The sequence below is a fragment of the Macrobrachium nipponense genome, chromosome 46, assembly GCF_015104395.2.
Source record: "Macrobrachium nipponense isolate FS-2020 chromosome 46, ASM1510439v2, whole genome shotgun sequence".
Taxonomy (NCBI): Eukaryota; Metazoa; Arthropoda; class Malacostraca; order Decapoda; family Palaemonidae; genus Macrobrachium; species Macrobrachium nipponense.
This window is the reverse complement of record NC_061106.1, coordinates 42,281,213-42,300,390: the sequence shown is the minus strand read 5'-3', so window position 1 is coordinate 42,300,390 and position 19,178 is coordinate 42,281,213. Positions and strand designations below refer to the sequence as shown.

The following is a 19,178-nucleotide window of genomic DNA, read 5'->3' as shown; positions in this document are numbered from 1 at the left end:
TTGATTTCTCTCTTTATTTGTTTCTTTCTTATTTTGGATTTTATTACTTGGTTGGTTATTTATTTGATTATGATTCATGGCTACAGGGTGCATATATTTGCATTTTTTTGTCGAAACTTACATCCTTTTCCTTCATTTTAGGTTTTTACATATTTTGGATGCAGATCTCTGCAATCATCCCCATATCCATCTAAGTATGCACATTACCATATATTTTCATAGTTTTGACATATCTTAGGATGTTTGTAGTAACATCTTTCTCCAAATCTGCAATTCCCTCTTTTCAAAAGGTTGCAGAGTTTTGTCTTTCTTGTCTATTTTTCCTCTTTCCCGTCATTGTATAGATCTGGGTAGAGCCTCTTCGGGATTTGCTTTTCTGTTGTCATATCGTAATTTATTTCTTCGTAGGTATGCTGCTTTATTGCCTCATATGTAGTATCAATGGAGTATCTCTGCATCCATACTTTTTATCTTGTTCTTTGTTTTCCTTATTTTTTTTCTGTCATTTCATTTTTGTTTACTTCTCTTCCGTTTTCCTCTTCTTCTTTTTCTTCTTCTTCTTCCTCTTCCTCTTCTTCTTCATCCTCAACTATTTGTACATTCAATCTTGATTTAATAACATTGTCTATCCATGATAGACATGTTGAACAAAAAATTCTTGTATCTTTTCTCAAATCTTGTATTACCTTCAGCACACTGTGGATGGGTCGGAATGTTGCATGCAGCACATTTTCTGATTAGGTTTTGTGGATTGACTATGCTATACCAACCTTACACAGTTTGCATGCTTTGGCATTCTTTTCCTAATGCATCATTAGTATATTCACAAGATCACCTTATTCATTTTCTTTGTCGGAATATGTTGGTTATGTATATTTTCTTTATGAGTCTCTTGACCACTTGGATTTTATTGGAACTTCTTCAATTATTTTCAAGATGTTTTCATTAGATTTGTTCCAGTTTGAAGGATTATATCCTTCTAATATATCTATGAATGCTTTTGTATCTTTTTGGTTAGGACTGTTGCTGATTTCATAGATGAGAAATGCCAGTTCCCTTCCTGCTACCTCATTCGTATTGCGAATCTGCTAAACACGCCAAATTACGCCACCTTTCCCGCAGTTGGAACTTACTGCCATCTTGTTCTGATTTATAGTATTACACTTGATAAACTAACTTAGAAGACGCTTTATCCTACTATTTTCACACTAATCTTATCACCGATAGTTCACGACACTTCTAGATATTTCTCAAATTCTAGCGTATGTTAAACTTGTGAATATCTGTTGATTATTGTGACTTCACGCGGGTACGTCTCACCAAGCAAGATGGCTACTACGGAGAGAGATAGAGAGAAAGAGAGAGAGAGAGAGAGAGAGAGAGAGAGAGTTTCACTTTATTTACTTTTGGGAGACACAATAAAAAGAACCAGCCCAGCCTTCACACCAGATGGAACATTTATTCCCAAGTCCATTTCACCTTCTCCTGCAGGGACTTCTACAACACCAAACTCGGCGTTCCGTTGGACTTCTTATTTAGAAGAGGTCCCTTTGGTGGGAGGGAAGAGGAAGGGGGGGGGGGGGGGGGGTGGGGGGGGGGGGGGAGGGACAACAACAACACAGAAATAGCAGAGCAGAGTGTAAAAGGTTACCTTTTTTTCTTTAAATTTGAAAACAATTATAAGAACGGTTTTGAATTTCATGAATAAAAAATTGTTTGTTAGTCATTACAAATCAGCTTTATATATATATTATATATATATATATATATATATATATATATATATATATATATATATATATATATATCTTATATATATAATATATATATATATATGATATCTATATATATATATACGTATATATACATTCATTATTTTTTTATATTCTTATCAGAAATGCTGTACTGAAAATGGTTAAAAAGATAAACACAGACTATAAATAAATTGCCAATAATAATAATAATAATAATAATAATAATAAATAATAATAATAATAATAATAAGGAAGGAGCCGTTCTCTGAGGGCAGTAGCATTGAATTACATAGCTGTTTCAACGGCATTTAATTTATATAGAATCTTCTCAATTCTTCTTATTATCTTTTTTCTCGTCAGCATGTAGCTGGTGTATTAAGTTTCCTAAGGACATGTAAAGATTTTCATTTGTCTTAGGTTTATTCCTCTAACGTGCGACAGCGCACAGGGCAGTCATCTATGAGAGTTTACAGTACAGTGAATTAAGATACAGTTTACAAGTATTTATAGCATGGCAAGGTCGTGTACAATCGGTGGGCGGGTCGGTGGGAACGGATTTTAATTGGTCGTTGGATGGAAACGAAATCTCCCCCTGAGGCGTTCTGACCGCGTAGTTTGGACGGGTTATTAGCGTCGGTTGGGTGTTGCCAACACCCAACCGACGCTAATAACCCCGTCCAAACTACGCCGTCAGAACGCCTCAGGGGGAGATTTCGTTTCCATCCAACGACCAATTAAAATCCGTTCCCACCGACCCGCCCACCGATTGTACACGACCTTGCATGCTATAAATACTTGTAAACTGTATCTTAATTCACTGTACTGTAAACTCTCATAGATGACTGCCTGTGCGCTGTCGACACGTTAGAGGAATAAACCTAAGACAAATGAAAATCTTTACATGTCCTTAGGAAACTTAATACACCAGCTACATGCTGACGAGAAAAAGATAATAAGAAGAATTGAGAAGATTCTATATAAATTAAATGCCGTTGAAACAGCTATTGTATTCAATAATAATAATAATAATAATAATAATAATAATAAGTATTATTGAAAGTAAATGCAGCTGATGCAGCAATATCTTTCAATAATACTTGTTTGAAAGAGGGTCTCCTTCCAATAATAATAATAATAATAATAATAATAATAATAATAATAATAAAGGAATCACGAACGCACCCTTGACACAGTTGCTGAAATAAAATGATAAAAACGTCATATTTTTGGGCTGAGTGAAGAAATTCAATAAATATATTTTCGGGAACAGAAACCGCAATCCTGAAACAGAAAGAGAGAAGTTTTTTGCCACATATTTTTCCCCTTAAACCAGGATATCAAGAGTTCACATTTCTTTACGGATTTTTTTTTTTTTTTTTTTTTTTTTACTGAGCTCTTTGGGTTCCCGAGGCGATTTTTTTTTTTTTAAAGTCGCTTTGAAAATGGCTGGCTGACTGCCTTCTGAAATGCGAATTATTGGAAAAAAAAAAATATCCTTCCCTCGTGCCTGCAGTATGCCTTAAATCGTAAGCGAAAGAACACCTACGCTACCGCCACCATCCCATGACTCTCATCACCAACAACAAGGACGACAATAATAATAATAATAATAATAATAATAATAATAATAATAATAATAAAAACAGCAACAAAAAAGTGGCGACAATAATAATAATAATAATAATAATAATAATAATAATAATATATATTGGAAGGAGACCCTCTTTCAAACAAGTCTTATTGAAAGATATTGCTGCATCAGCTGCATTCAACTTGTAAATAGTCTTCTCTATTTTTCAATAATAGCTTTCTCTCTGCTATTACAACTGGCGAGTATTGCGCCGATATTACTCATCAGGAGCAGTCAATTCCAGGGATAATTGTCACAAATTTATTTATTTGTAACAGTAAATGAACAAATAGGTCAAAATATAAGTTAATATATTGGCCAACGTTTCTCCTCGGTATCATCCGAGTATGATCACGGCAGTGGATCGGAGCAGACTGTTGTTGCTGTCAGGATCTACTCAATATATAGCGGCAGGTCAGCAGGGGTTGGTTCAACCGCTAGCTGCGTTTTCATTGGCCGGTGGCGCAATGCGCTCCCGCCATTGGTTGAACGAAGTTTTCTTCAAGACGCTTTCTCGTCGTTGAAGGTTGCGAAGTTGCAGCCTAGCAGACCGTCGAGGCTGGGCCAAGGCTTCCCTGGGCGTGTTGTGTCACGACGGGTCGCGTTGTCATGGCTGCTGGGCTGCTCGTCTCATCTGGTATTTCTTAGATCGGGGGTGTCGCTGGCGGTCTGGTATTACTTGTATTTATACACATAGGTTTCCTTAAGTTGGTGGGGAGGAAGAGCACTTCCTGCGTCGTATTCAATGAGGGCTTCTCTTGCTGTATGAGGAGTGCCTCGAGGAGTCGCAAGCGTCGCTGGTCAGGAGCCCTCCCTATTATCTTTATATTCTTGATAATACCGTCGCGGGAGATAGCTTCCTGGTGTGCTGTCATGATATGGTTTTTTAATCGCTCCTTCTTGTACGTGGCAGGAAATCCTCTTGGACAGTCTCATAGAAGTCATACCAACGTAAGAGCCGGGACATCCACGGACGGGGCATAAGAATTGGTAGACTACATTCGACTGTTTCAAGAGGTCTCTTGCTGGGGGGTCGGGTTTTGTTCTTCATAATAAGGTCCCGGGTACGTCGATTTTGGTAACCGAGAGAAACGTTGGCCAATATATTAACTTATATTTTGACCTATTGGTTCATTACTGTAACAAATAAATAAATTTGTGACAATTATCCCTGGAATTGACTGCTCCTGATGAGTAATATCGGCGCAATAATAATAATAATAATTATTATAGTAATAATAATAATAATAATAATAATAATAATAATAATAATAATAATATTATAGTAATAATAATAATAATAATAATAATAATAATAATAATAATAATAATAATAATAATGTGGAAGTTACTAACAGGTATCATCAGTGAAAGGCTATACAACTACCTAGAGGAGACAAACACCATCCCCCACCAACAGAAAGGCTGCAGAAGGAAGTGTAGGGGCACAAAAGACCAGCTCCTGATAGACAAAATGGTAATGAAGAACAGTAGGAGAAGGAAAACCAACCTAAGCATGGCATGGATAGACTATAAGAAAGCCTTCGACATGATACCACACACATGGCTAATAGAATGGCCTGAAAATATATGGGGCAGAGGAAAAGACATCAGCTTCCTCAAAAATACAATGCGCAACTGGAATACAATACTTACAAGCTCTGGAATAAGACTAGCAGAGGTTAATATCAGGAGAGGGATCTTCCAGGGCGACTCACTGTCCCCACTACTCTTCGTAGTAGCCATGATTCCCATGGCAAAAGTACTACAGAAGATGGATGCCGGGTACCAACTCAAGAAAAGAGGCAACAGAATCAACCATCTGATGTTCATGGACGACATCAAGCTGTATGGTAAGAGCATCAAGGAAATAGATACCCTAATCCAGACTGTAAGGATTGTATCTAGGGACATCAGGATGGAGTTTGGAATAGAAAAATGCGCCTTAGTCAACATACAAAAAGGCAAAGTAACGAGAACTGAAGGGATAAAGCTACCAGATGGGAGCAACATCGAACACATAGATGAGACAGGATACAAATACCTGGGAATAATGGAAGGAGGGGATATAAAACACCAAGAGATGAAGGACACGATCAGGAAAGAATATATGCAGAGACTCAAGGCGATACTCAAGTCAAAACTCAACGCCGGAAATATGATAAAAGACATAAACACATGGGCAGTGCCAGTAATCAGATACAGCGCAGGAATAGTGGAATGGACGAAGGCAGAACTCTGCAGCAATAGATCAGAAAACCAGGAAACTATGACAATACACAAAGCACTACACCCAAGAGCAAATACGGACAGACTACATAACTTACCGAAAGGAAGGAGGGAGAGGACTACTAAGTATAGAGGACTGTGTCAACATCGAAACAGAGCACTGGGGCAATATCTGAAAACCAGTGAAGACGAGTGCTAAAGAGTGCATGGGAAGAAGGGACTAATAAAAGTAGACGAAGACCCAGAAATATAGAGACAGAGAAAGACAGACAGAACAGAGGGCTGGCACAACAAACCAATGCACGGACAATACATGAGACAGACTAAAGAACTAGCCAGCGATGACAATTGGCAATGGCTACAGAGGGGAGAGCTAAAGAAGGAAACTGAAGGAATGATAACAGCGGCACAAGATCAGGCCCTAAGAACCAGATATGTTCAAAGAACGATAGACAGAAATAACATCTCTCCCATATGTAGGAAGTGCAATACGAAAAATGAAAACCATAAACCACACAGCAAGTGAATGCCCGGCACTTGCACAGAACCAGTACAAAAGAGGCATATTTTTGATTTTAGTAGCAAAAGCCCTCCACTGGAGCCTGTGCAAGAAACATCAGCTACCTTGCAGTAATAAGTGGTACGAGCACCAACCTGAAGGAGTGATAGAAAACGATCAGGCAAAGATCCTCTGGGACTATGGTATCAGAACGGATAGGGTGATACGTGCAAACAGACCAGACGTGACGTTGATTGACAAAATCAAGAAGAAAGTACCACTCATTGATGTCGCAATACCATGGGACACCAGAGTTGAAGAGAAAGAGAGGGAAAAAATGGATAAGTATCAAGATCTGAAAATAGAAATAAGAAGGATATGGGATATGCCAGTGGAAATCGTACCCATAATCATAGGAGCACTAGGCACGATCCCAAGATCCTGAAAAGGAATCTAGAAAAACTAGAGGCCAAAAGTAGCTCCAGGACTCATGCAGAAGAGTGTGATCCTAGAAACGGCACACATAGTAAGAAAAGTGATGGACTCTAAGGAGGCAGGATGCAACCCGGGAACCCCACACTATAAATACCACCTAGTCGAATTGGAGGACTGTGATAGAGCAAAAAAATAAAAAATAAATAAAATAAAATAATAATAATGGGAATGTAAATCCACAGAAGTATGCGTGTTGGTTTGCTATTCAAAATATATACAGTAGATATAAAGATATTCTAAATATATATATTTTAAATAACAGAACCAAACAGGTATACTACTGTGGATTTACTTTCGCATTTTATTGACTCATGTGATTATGAGTTTTCTTTGAATAATAATAATAATAATAATAATAATAATAATAATAATAATAATAATGAATAATAATAATAATAATAATAATAATATAATAATAATAATAATAATAATAATAATAATAATACCTATTTCACATTCTCTTTTTATATAGTATACAAATTCAGTATTCATTCATCTGATTCTTTAAACTATTCATTTGTTCAGTTACTTATTTATCTAGCTATATGAACAAAGCCAACATAGATCAGAGCAACCAATTTCCGCTTTTTGAAAAACTAAAGAAGCCTACCAGTTCGATTAAGCTATAAACAAGACGAGGATTATAAGACAACAGAATCTTGAGGAGGAATGGAACAGGGGGCAAAAAAAGTCTTATAAATCAGAGAAAAGACGGAGAAAAAGATCCAGCAATGTGATGCCATAGATGGAGAGAGAAAAATAGTTGAGATGCGGAAAAGAATCGAGGTGTCTAATTAAACAGGAAAAATACGTGAAAGAATAATAAATGTGTCTGGTTAACCTGGAAAAATATGAACACGAATCAAGGTATCTGTTGCAACAGAAGGTAAGTGGGAGAAGAATGAAGGTGAATAGTTAAATAAGAAAACAAATTGGTAAAATAACAAGTGAAGACCCATAGCGTTTAATTAACCAGAATAAAATAAGCCAAATATATATCAAGTATAAGAATTGAAGTCTGATTAAACAGATAAAATTGTGAAAAAGAATCAAAGCGTCTAATTAACCAGAAAATCATTAAGTGAAAAAAAAATCAAGTATGAAAAGAATCATGGTGTCTGATTAACCAGAAGAAAATAAGAGAAAAAGAATCACTCTCTGGTTAAAGAGACGGAAATAAATGAAAAAAGAATCAAGTCTAATACGAATGAAAGCGTTTGATTAAACAGAGTAAAATCAGTGAAACAGAATCAAGGTATCTGATTAGAAAAAAATGAGAATCAAGGTACGTACTTCATTAAACAGAAGAAAATAAAGGGAGAAAGACTCCAAATGGCTTAAAATACAAAAAAGTAAAATAATAAGAGTCTGTTAGGGCATCGGCCAACACCAGCGCACCTCTTACAGGGATTGTTCGGAAATTTTAGGAGAAACTTTTCAACGATTTCTAGCAGGAGGAGGAGGAGGAGGAGGAGGAGGAGTGAACAAAGAGAGAAAGAAAAGTCTGCCTTTTATTTTTTTTTACAACGGTATTTCAACAAGTTTTAAGTTTCCATTCGTTGAGAGAAGCTGTTGGGGCAACCGATCAATACAATTCTATATATATATATATATATATATATATATATATATATATATATATATTATATAATAATATATATAATATAACATATATAATTTAAAATGTGTGGGGTCACTTGGTCGCACCCCGACCTGGCCTACCATTTGAGAAATGGGGTTCGATCTCGATGTGTCAGAAATGTGTGTGTATATATATATTTGTTTCAGTTCCACAAATGATTGTGTGTTGATTATTTCTATCCCACACACATATAATATATATATATATATATATTATATATATATATATATTATATATATAATATATATATATATGAGGGTCCCATTCCTTAAAACATCCTAAATACCCAGGTAATAACCACTCTACAAAAACTACAGTAATTATTCTCATACTTCGGGCGTTATCAGGTGTTTCCTGTCAAATCTTTTAAGTAAGGGAGATTCTGGGAACAAATTCAATCCCGGTACAATCATCCAGGAAGCGAGAGAGAGAGAGAGAGAGAGAGAGAGAGAGAGAGAGAGAGAGAGAGAGAGAGAGAGAGAGAGATGAGACTCATATAATATCTCGTCAAAGGTTCAAAGAGTCCTGCAAATTAACCATGTCAGCGTTCACGCCTATTTAATATTCATGCATTTTCATCCGAATCTCTGGCCAAAACTTTCTCCCAGAGCTACTTATAAAGTCTAATAGTTGGTGCTCGTGAACTCTTAATAGTTGTTACTCATTAACTGAAACATTCATCATTTAGTTTCATGGAACTATCAAGTATTCTCTCGAGACTTTTCAGATGATACCCAACCCCCTCCCCTTTCACTTTCTTTTTACTTTCACTTTCAGGGTTATCTCTGACGAAATGGACTTTCGAAAATATGCTCGTTTTTTCCTCGGACCTCTTTTTAATGGACCCCGTCCGCTCCTATTATTCCTCAACAATGCAGGGAACTATAAAAAAAAAAAAAAAAAAAAAAACGATCCTGAAACTTTCAATTTCTCACAGGGTCTTGCCTCTCTACTGCGTCTTTATCATTTGCACGCTCTTGTTTTATAAACATTGACCCCTGTACAATTAGGGCGTATATATATGTGTATATATTATATATATATATATATATATATATATATATATATATATATATATATTAATAAAAAGCATTTTTTGCATAATCCATAGCAGTGTAATATAAACGATGCAATCACGACAATTTTCGTATAACATTTTTCTATAACATAAATTAGGAAAAGTTATATCTTAAGTGTATTAGTATGCACACACATACACACACACACACACACACACACACACACACACACACATATATATATATATATATATATATATATATATATATATATGTATATAATATATATATATATTATATATATATATATATATATATATATATATAGTATATAAAGGTTAAAGGTATAAGCCACGAAGGAAAGTGAATCACTCACTTTCTTTAGTGGCTTATACCTTTATTTATGCATTTATCACGTTCCAAACTTTCGTGATTCAGTTATACATATAACTACATATGTGTGTGTACTGTGTGCGTGTTTGTGTGTATAAACTGCCTTCCCTTCAGCAGCGGTAGTCTGGCTTGACTTGAATAACTCAAAGCCCAAGATTAAAGAGACGGAATTCGTCATGTTGGGACATCTAACCCTTATGAAGTGATGCTGGATTCTACATCAGTGATTTACCCGAATTTTACCATTACCCGACTGTGCCGTCTGATTTCCCAAGAATTTTAAGGGCCGCCCGAAAGCTGTAACGTTGATGTTTGTCGCGGCCTTTGATGTTCGTGTGTTATTCATGCTCCCAGAATATTCATATGCCGATGTTTGCGGAGGTGTGAAATTTTAGATTTAAAATGTTTTGAAGGGAGAGGAAATCCAATTTGAAAATCGTGGAGAGGGAATAGAAGTCTGTGAAGTGAATGGCGATTCTTACTGTTATTATATCAATCAGACAACACCTGTTTTCTCTTTGGCAGAAATAAATTGGAACGAGCACCAAATTGAGGCAAAAAGTAATTCATTCATATATTGTGTCTCTCCGAGTCGCTGCTTTGTCTCGCAACGTCAAAGTTTAGTTGGGAAATATTACGTCATCTTCACACTGCCATACTCGTTATTTTCCCAGTGCGATGATGCCTCGTAGCATTAAATTCGAAAAGAGAAGCTTGTTTTGCCGGCAGCATGAATTCTTTTTTTTATTTTACTCGTAAAAGAAATCTTTTTTTAATCTAGTTTTTTTTTTTTTTTTTTTTTTTTTTTTTTTTTTTTTTTTTTTGCCAAAATTGAAGAAAGCGTCAACAGTACGTTGTTTAACAGCTTATAAATGTCAGAGAGACGCTTGTTTTTCCTTCGCTGCCGTAAAAGTTTGCCCTGAAAACAGATGGATTTATTTGTTACTTTGATCGGTTATTAATTTCTATGTTTTGTATAGGTGTTTATGGTCTTCAAAGGGTTTAAACGGGGGGCGGGTGGGGTGGGGGTATCCCATACTAAGGTATACCTGTGATGTTATAGGTTTCCACACGAGATATTTTCATACAAGATACAGATATTGAGAGAGAGAGAGAGAGAGAGAGAGAGAGAGAGTGTGTGTTTTTATTAGCGCAGTACTATCGGGTACTGTCTTTTTTGGCCCCCAGATCTCTATGGTAGAGAGGAGAGGAAGAGAGAGAGAGAGAGAGAGAGAGAGAGCTGTTTCATTACGTCAGTACATATGGAGGTGCGAGAGAAAGAGAGAGAGAAAGGAAGAGAGAGTGAGGAAGAGAGAGGGTGTTCTTTAGCGTTAGTCCTATTAGAGAGTAAGAGAGCAAGAGAGAGAGAGAGAGGGGGGGGGGGGCTGTTTTATTACGTCAGTACATATGGAGGTGCGAGAGAAGAGAAAGAGAGAGACCGTTCTCTGCCGTCAGTCCTCAAAGGCTGTTTCATTTTCGTCATAATTTTCTTTTTCCATAACTTTCAAAATGTATATTATCATGGTCCAAAGTTGTTACAAGTCCAGACCACTTTCCAGTCCCGATTGCTTACCAGTCCAAATCACTTTCCAGTCCAGATTTCTCACCTATCCAGATCTTTTACCAGTCCAGATTTTTTCCATGATTAATTTTTTTTCACCAGTCCAAATCTTTCCCCAGTTCAATTCTTTTACCAGTCCAAATTTTTTCCCAGTTCAATTTTTTCACCAGTCCAAAATTTTTCCCAGATCAATTTTTTTCAAAGTTCAATTCTTTTACCAGTCCAAATCTTTTCCCAGTCCAAATTTTTTCCCAGTTCAATTTTTTACCAGTCCAAATTGCTTCCCAGTCCAATTTTTTAACCAATCCTTATTTCTTACACCAGAGACGAGCGTCTCTCGTCAACCATTCCCACGAAGCTATTCTGGTTCATACGACTAGAAAATGCAACGTAATTGAGAGTCATTGATTGATTGACTGCCGAACACACGCTGGCGATCTTTCCAAGTGATAAATGCAAATGAAGTCCTTTTCACTGCTTCTGGTACACGACTGTCTGCGCCTGAAAATGCGCATGCGCACCAAGGTTAGAAGATTAGAAAAAAATCGAGAGGCCTACGATAAGGAAAAGTGTAATGGATACGTCAGCAATATCGGCTGCTTTTATGGATTTTTTTTTATATTGGCAGCGAAGCTATTGTGAAAATCTTGCAAGGTAGTTCAATTTTTTTGGAGAGGGGGGGGGGGGGGGGGGGGGGGTGGGGGGGGGGGGATTGGGGCTGTGGGGGGGGGTACTCTCATTTGTGCTATGTGATTGTGCCAGCAGTTTTCAAACGATCCAATTTAGAACTGGATATTTTCGGGCTAATAGTGCCAAACAAAGAAAAGAATAAATAAAAAAAAATTAAAAAAACTCAAAAATGTCAAACTGGTCGAGGCCTTACTAAGACATAGATATAGGCTTACACGGATACAATTCATGTACAAAATGAGGTTAAGGTGACAATACCGTGTCTACATTTAATAAGACAAGGTTGACTAGAAGAAATTCTGCTATTAGTAACTCCATCTCTGTTGCAGACGTGACTGTGTTGACTATAAATACATATGCATATATATATATATATATATATATATATATATATATATATATATATATATATATATATATATATTATATATATAAGGCACAATACCAAGCACTGGGGCAACTAAGGTCATTCATTGTTGAACGGAAAATGACAGTAGTAAAATGTTTGAAAGGTGTACAGGAGGAGAAAAAACCTCAAAGCAGTTGCATTATGAATCAACTGTTAGGAGAAGATGGACAGTAAGATGGAAGAGAGAGGATATGAACGGATGTGCAGTAAAAGGAATGAAGTGCAGTTGCAGCTAGGGGCCGAAGGGACGCGGCAAAGAACCTTAAGTAATGCCTACAGTGCACCGCATGAAGTGCAATGACGGCGCTTTTCCCCTACGGGGATATAGATATGTATGCATATATCTATATAGTATATATGTATATATATATACACATACATACATACATACATTCGTACATATATCTGAGTCCAAACAGAAATATGGATATTGATATCATGGATGAGATGAGATATATGAACAAAATGTCAGCAGTTTCAACAGAACGTATCACGCTAAAAGCTTCGGCTCTTATTTCTCATTACATAAGAGAGAGAGAGAGAGAGAGAGAGAGAGAGAGAGAGAGAGAGAGAGAGAGAGAGAGGACGCAAAACCTAATAAACTACTTACGAATAGTGGAGTGCGGAATACAATAATTGCCAAACTAGAGCCGGTTATGTCATCCCAATTAGGTATAGTGTTACATGCGTATGACAATGTACCGTCCTTTAATCACGGGTGGCTTAGACACTACAGCCCCCCACAATATCGGGGAATTAAAATGATTTAAATTATAAAGCGTTAAATTAAAATGTCAGGATTTCTATCACGTACTGACAGATTGAATGGAAATGCGAATAAAGACTAATTTATTTCTTAATCAGTTGTTTACATAAATTTCGCATGGAGCGCAAGATATAAAAAGCACACATATGTATGCATGCATGCATATATATAGCTATATATATGTATAGTATAATTATATAAATACAAACATATATATATATATATATATATATATATATATATATATATATATATATATATATATATGTTACAAACACGCACAAGTAAATATTATAACTTCTCTGGTTATAATCCAACCGTAATTATGATAGCTTATAATAATGTTAAGAATTACAGATTATATAAGCAAAAAAATTAAATTGAAAAAATAGCGTCCTATCCTTCTTAAAAACAAATAAATAAAAAATAAATATTATAAAAAATTCTACGATCATGGGTCCAAACGAGGCTTGCGAGCGAGAAAAATTAAAGAGAGAGAGAGAGAGAGAGAGAGAGAGAGAGAGAGAGAGAGAGAGAGATGGAGGATTAGGTTTTCATTCCTCCGCTCTCAGGATTCCATTAGGATGCCTCCCCGAGCGTCCTGTGGCAACGACCATACGGAAGGAAGGAGAGGAAGCCATCTCATATTTGCCTTAATCATGGGGAAGGAGGCTCCTCCTCTAGTATCCCTGCGCTCGCCGATAAGGTCCTTCCGAAGAAAGGGTTTGTGTGTGTGTGTGTGTCTTTTGTTTGTATATGTGCGTCTGGGCATCTCACTGTTACACATAAACAATTTGAAGTAAAAAGCAAAACCTTGCGTATTATAGGCCTAACGTCATTTCTGTTACAATGTACGGAATGTCCGAGTTGCATCAGAGTATAATGAACTAAACAGTGTCATCACTTATCCACTGTACAGTGAATAGTGATATGTCAAAATATACTGAATATATCTAACCTTCTCAAAATATATTTAGTGTCCCACGGTCCCACCTTATGGCACACGCCAATGTATGCCACTTACTCGAAACATCAAATCTGACTTAATGATCTAATCTAACTTGAGTTACGTTAAACAGAACTCGCCTAATTTGCGTTGTAACAATGCAACACACCCAGGCTAATTGACGTTGCAATACAATAAAACACATTGAAATTGTGTTGCAATATGTTGAACACACGTAATTAGTCCCACCCCATACCAAAGGACCCCTTATTTGCTTTAGAAAATAGAACCGCCTGGATAATTGGCATTCTTTCATAACGATAACTTTTTAAAAAAAACTTATTAGCGTTGATTTCCATAGGTTTGCCTATAGTGCCTTACCCAGGAATGCACAATAAAGATCTACTAGGCCTATGGCCTATACCACGAGCCGCTTAAAACAATGATCTACTAGGCCTGTACAATGACCCGTTTAAAAACAATATCTAGTAGGCCTATACGATGAGTCGTTTAAAAATAATGATCTAGGAGGCCTATACCATAAGCCTTTAAAAACAATGATTTACTACGCCTATACCACGAGCCGTTTAAAAAAATATTTTCTGTTAATGTGAATTCAACAGTAGTTCGTCACGTAATTATAATTACATACACATAACGTACAGACGGTATATAGTATATATATATATATATATATATATCTTATATATATATATATATATATATATATATATATTATATATATATATATATAAAGAATATATAAATATGTATATATATATTAATATATATATATTATATATAGTAATATATATATATATATATATATATCATATATATAATATAGATATATATATATATATATATAATATATACATATATCTATGAGAGAGAGAGAGAGAGAGAATTTATTTTATGTATATTTTATGTTTCCTGTGGCATACACAAAAAAAAAGTCCATGGTTGTTGCATACAAAATACATACAAAAAATATACAAAATGTAATATAATAAAACCTTTAATCAGGTACATGAAGAACCAATTTATTTAAAAAAAAGTTACATTTTATGTATACAAACTGTTAGTACGAAAACTCTTGCAAATTCAGGTGAATTATATACAAAGCATAAACTCATTTTTCAGCTCTCCCTCGTCTAGTTAAATATACGTAACGTTTTATGAATGTAATTAACGTTTTTTTATTAATGTAATTACTAAAGTGACAAACATTAAATTCCTAAATGATGTTACTTGTATTTTTTTTTTATTTTTTTACATTTCACCAGAAACCATAGCAATTTACTTTGTATACAAACGCTTTTAGTTATACAGTTAATATACTTACCAATCTCGCGGCGTCGAACGGGAGACTTTACGGTCGGCACCTTCCGGGACACTTCCAGGTGTGGCACTGGTTCCTTGTTTCGAATTTTAAGAAAAAAAAAAAAAAAAAGAGCCGTGGGAGGAGATCACTCGCGAACGAGATCTCCCATCTCTGCGTCCTTTCACCGCCACTGTCAGATGTTAACTGGCAGGAGTAGCTTGGTGGCCGGTGGGAGGCTGGGAACACCTCCCGGGAGCCTCCCATCTAAACGACACACCCCCCCCCCCCCACAATCCACCCTCATTCCATCATCCCCCGCCCTCCCTCCCCACAACAAACTCCCCCAACGTCACGTTGCCAGATACCGTCGAATTCAAATCTCTTTCTTTTGTTGGGGGCAAGGGTGGAGGGGGCGCGATCCCCCACATCCAACTCTTTCAAATCCAAATATTGTAGGAGGACAGCTTTTTATTATTATTATTATTTTAGGACATTCAGAAGAGATTCCAGGCGGAGTGGGTGGCTTGATTGCAACAATGATATCGGAAGGCAGAGTCGGTTGTTGACATTAAGCTCCTTCCTTCTCGCTATTCCATCTCGAACCGAATTTGGGCGGGATTTTGATTTGCTCGATCGAAATCCATTTCAGCGCCCTCACGCCCACCTCACTCCATCACGTATATATATTCCCGTGATCGTATCTCGTCGTGATAGAGGTATTATAATGGGGTTAACGGGATATGGTAAAAAAAAAAGAAGAATGCTACACTATTGTTACCGCTCTCGTACGCAATCATTCTCCAGCGCAAGAGTCAACACGAGCTTCACTCTGATAAGCCGAGGATTAAAAAGATCCCAAACTGCTCTGTTTCATTCAGTGTTTACAAATTTCCAAAAGCACGAGAGCTTCCAGTTTCAACAGAGGAAATGAATAAATTTTACGTTCACGCGGATAAGGGGATCATAATATTACAACATCCTTTCCCGCCCAACAAAGAAATAACCCTTTTTTGGGCGAAAGAGAGAGGCTGCCGACGTGGGTTTGGTCTTTGTAAAGCTTGGCAATGTTTGTAAGATGTCGAATTTTATTTCAATGCGTAGTTGCTGGCTCGTGTAAATGCACCACACACACACACACAAATATATATAATATATATAAGATTGTGAAACCAGGGAATTCCCGAGGGGCTAGTACTAGTCCAGGCGAAACAGTGATTCATCTACGCTGTTTCGCCGTGTTTAGTACTAGCCCCCACGGGAATCAAATTTGTTTCGCTTTGTTTGGTACTAATTAGCCCCTTGGGATCAAATGTGATCAAATGCACTTAGGGACAGTTGATCTCAGAAGCGGGGGGGAAGGCTAGTACTAAACACGGCTAAACATTGTAGATGAATCACTATCTTGCCATGTTTAGTACTAGTCCCTCGGCGAGTAATGTCTCTTAAGTGAATTGGTGATTTCACGAATTCCCTGCGTTTCACAGACTTACTAACACACACACAGATAGAAATATGTGTGTGTACACAATGTACAAAATGGTATGTTATGTAAGCTCCTATTTGGAACAGAAATTTGATAAGGCCGAGTAAATACCTTATAACCCACACACCTTCAGTCCCCAGCGCGACCGCTAACTTGATTCAAACGTGCATGTTGTCGCCTGCCTATTAACATATAAAGTGGTTACGTTATGGGTTAACGTAGAGAAATGTGGTTATGAAATGGCAACATTCGTCTCTGTTAATATTTGATCGTAAATTGATGATGAGGTTGGGCAGATGACAGCGGACTATAGCACGCCCCCAAAACTATAATGAAATATGAATAATTAACCATCAACGTCTTTTATCCCTTGCTTTTATATCGTGACGTAAATATTTCAGATTGATTAACAATGTTGGTTCTTGGATCTTTAAAAACCTACTAAGGCTAGAGGGCTTTACAGCCCTTTAACCTCAGTATTATTTTATTTTTATTTAAGGTTCAGCTTAGCCATAATCGTGCTTCTGGCAACGGCATAGCATAGGCCACCACAGTGGTTAAAGCTTCACGGCCCGCGGCTTATGCAACATTATATACCGAGACCACCGGAAGATAAGTGGCCTTAATTATTATAAGCTGTAGCGGCTGTACGGAAAACGCAGTTGCGCCGAAGAAACTTAGACGCAATTTTTATTTGTTCTGTAGTGTTCTACAAATGACCTATCTACTCTACCTTTGTTTGATCGACGTTAACCGGATTTCTCCTTTTATTCGCCTAGTCTAACGATAAAACACTTTTATTTAGTATTGAATCATAGAATTCTCGTTGATCATACGCTTCGTGGAAGGCCAATAGTCTCAGTGGTATACTGACGCCTTCGTTAATTTGCTTTACATTTTCTCTGATCAGCGGATACTACGTTATCTTATCCCTATTAATTAAATCTACCTAGACTTATACTTGATTTCGACAGGATAGAGAGAGAGGGAGAGAGAGAGAAATTAAAACTCTACGGTTGGATCATGACAGATTTCGTTTATTATTATTATTATTATTATTATTATTATTATTATTATTATTATTATTATTATCAAGGATAAAGAGTGGTTGGATCATGACAGGTTTCTTTTATTATTATTATTATTATTGTATTATTATTATTATTATTATTATTATTATTATTATTATATTTGCTGGAAGAAGACCTTAATTATAATTTTTTTATTTTTTTTTATTAATGGCTATTTCAGCCGGGTTCATTTTGTATAGAAGTTTCTCTCTATTCTACTTATCACTGACATTTCTTCTGTACTCAAACTGCCATTAAAACACCAAATGGGGGATTCGCGTCAAAAAACGTGGTATTTGTCAAATTGAATATATACAAAATGCAGCACATATTGTAAACAATACTACATTAGAAGTAATCAAATTACAGATGAGAATCTTTTGCACTAAAGAATGCCGTACTTATTTAAGTGATTATTTAAGTGAATACGTCATCGCTATACTGACCCTGGAACCATTTGCTATTTATATAACAGGACGAACGTGACAGTTGTTACACCTTCGGCAACGGACGAATTTTGCGTCAAGTCGCTCGCAACGTCAATTACGTCAGCAGGACCATTAGCGAAACCACCATTTAGTGTCATTTGCGAATAACATGGGCGAGGGCACGGTAGAGAGAGAGAGAGAGAGAGAGAGAGAGAGAGAGAGAGAGAGAGAGAGAGAGAGAGAGAGAGAGAGAGAGGGCGTACCCAGTTGGATGGATGCTCATACATAGATTTTTATCCTTCCTGATGTTTCAAAGTAAAATTATTAATATCGGAATTTCTGTCACTGCGTAAGACGAGCAATAACTGAATTACGTTCCGCGTATGGATAAACATATCTGTAAGTGTTATTCTTTTCATTCTTTTAATAATGATTTATCGTCTCGTTACGTGAATTTTTTCTTCAACCTTCGACATTAAATTCTACCTACGGGAACCATTTGCGTATATTTTGATCCTTTGCTTTGCCTGTACGTAAATACACGCACGCACACATACTCACATATTCGCGTATATAGATGCCTTCTAATATCAAGTTAGCTTTACTTCGGTTTATATATATATATATATATATATATATATATATATATATATATATATATATATATATATATAATATATATATATATATATATATATATATATATATATATATATATATATATATATATATATATATATATATATATATATATATATATATATATCCCATGTAGCACGGAGGAACACCTACTTGAGAATATCCTTATATCCACGGTATAGAAAGCTAACGTGAAACAGG

At 36.2% G+C, this 19,178-nt stretch overlaps 1 protein-coding gene across 2 annotated transcripts in view; it reads right to left on the bottom strand.

Annotated features, from left to right (window-relative positions):
* Nucleotides 1-15,548, bottom strand: part of LOC135214967 (alpha-2A adrenergic receptor-like) — a 131,109-nt gene extending 115,561 nt beyond the window's left edge. For both annotated transcript variants that reach the window (XM_064249461.1, XM_064249462.1), the window contains exon 1: nucleotides 15,379-15,548. The gene's annotated coding sequence lies outside the window, so the exon portion shown is untranslated. The remainder of the gene's footprint in view (nucleotides 1-15,378) is intronic.
* Between the last annotated feature and the right edge of the window lie 3,630 nt (nucleotides 15,549-19,178).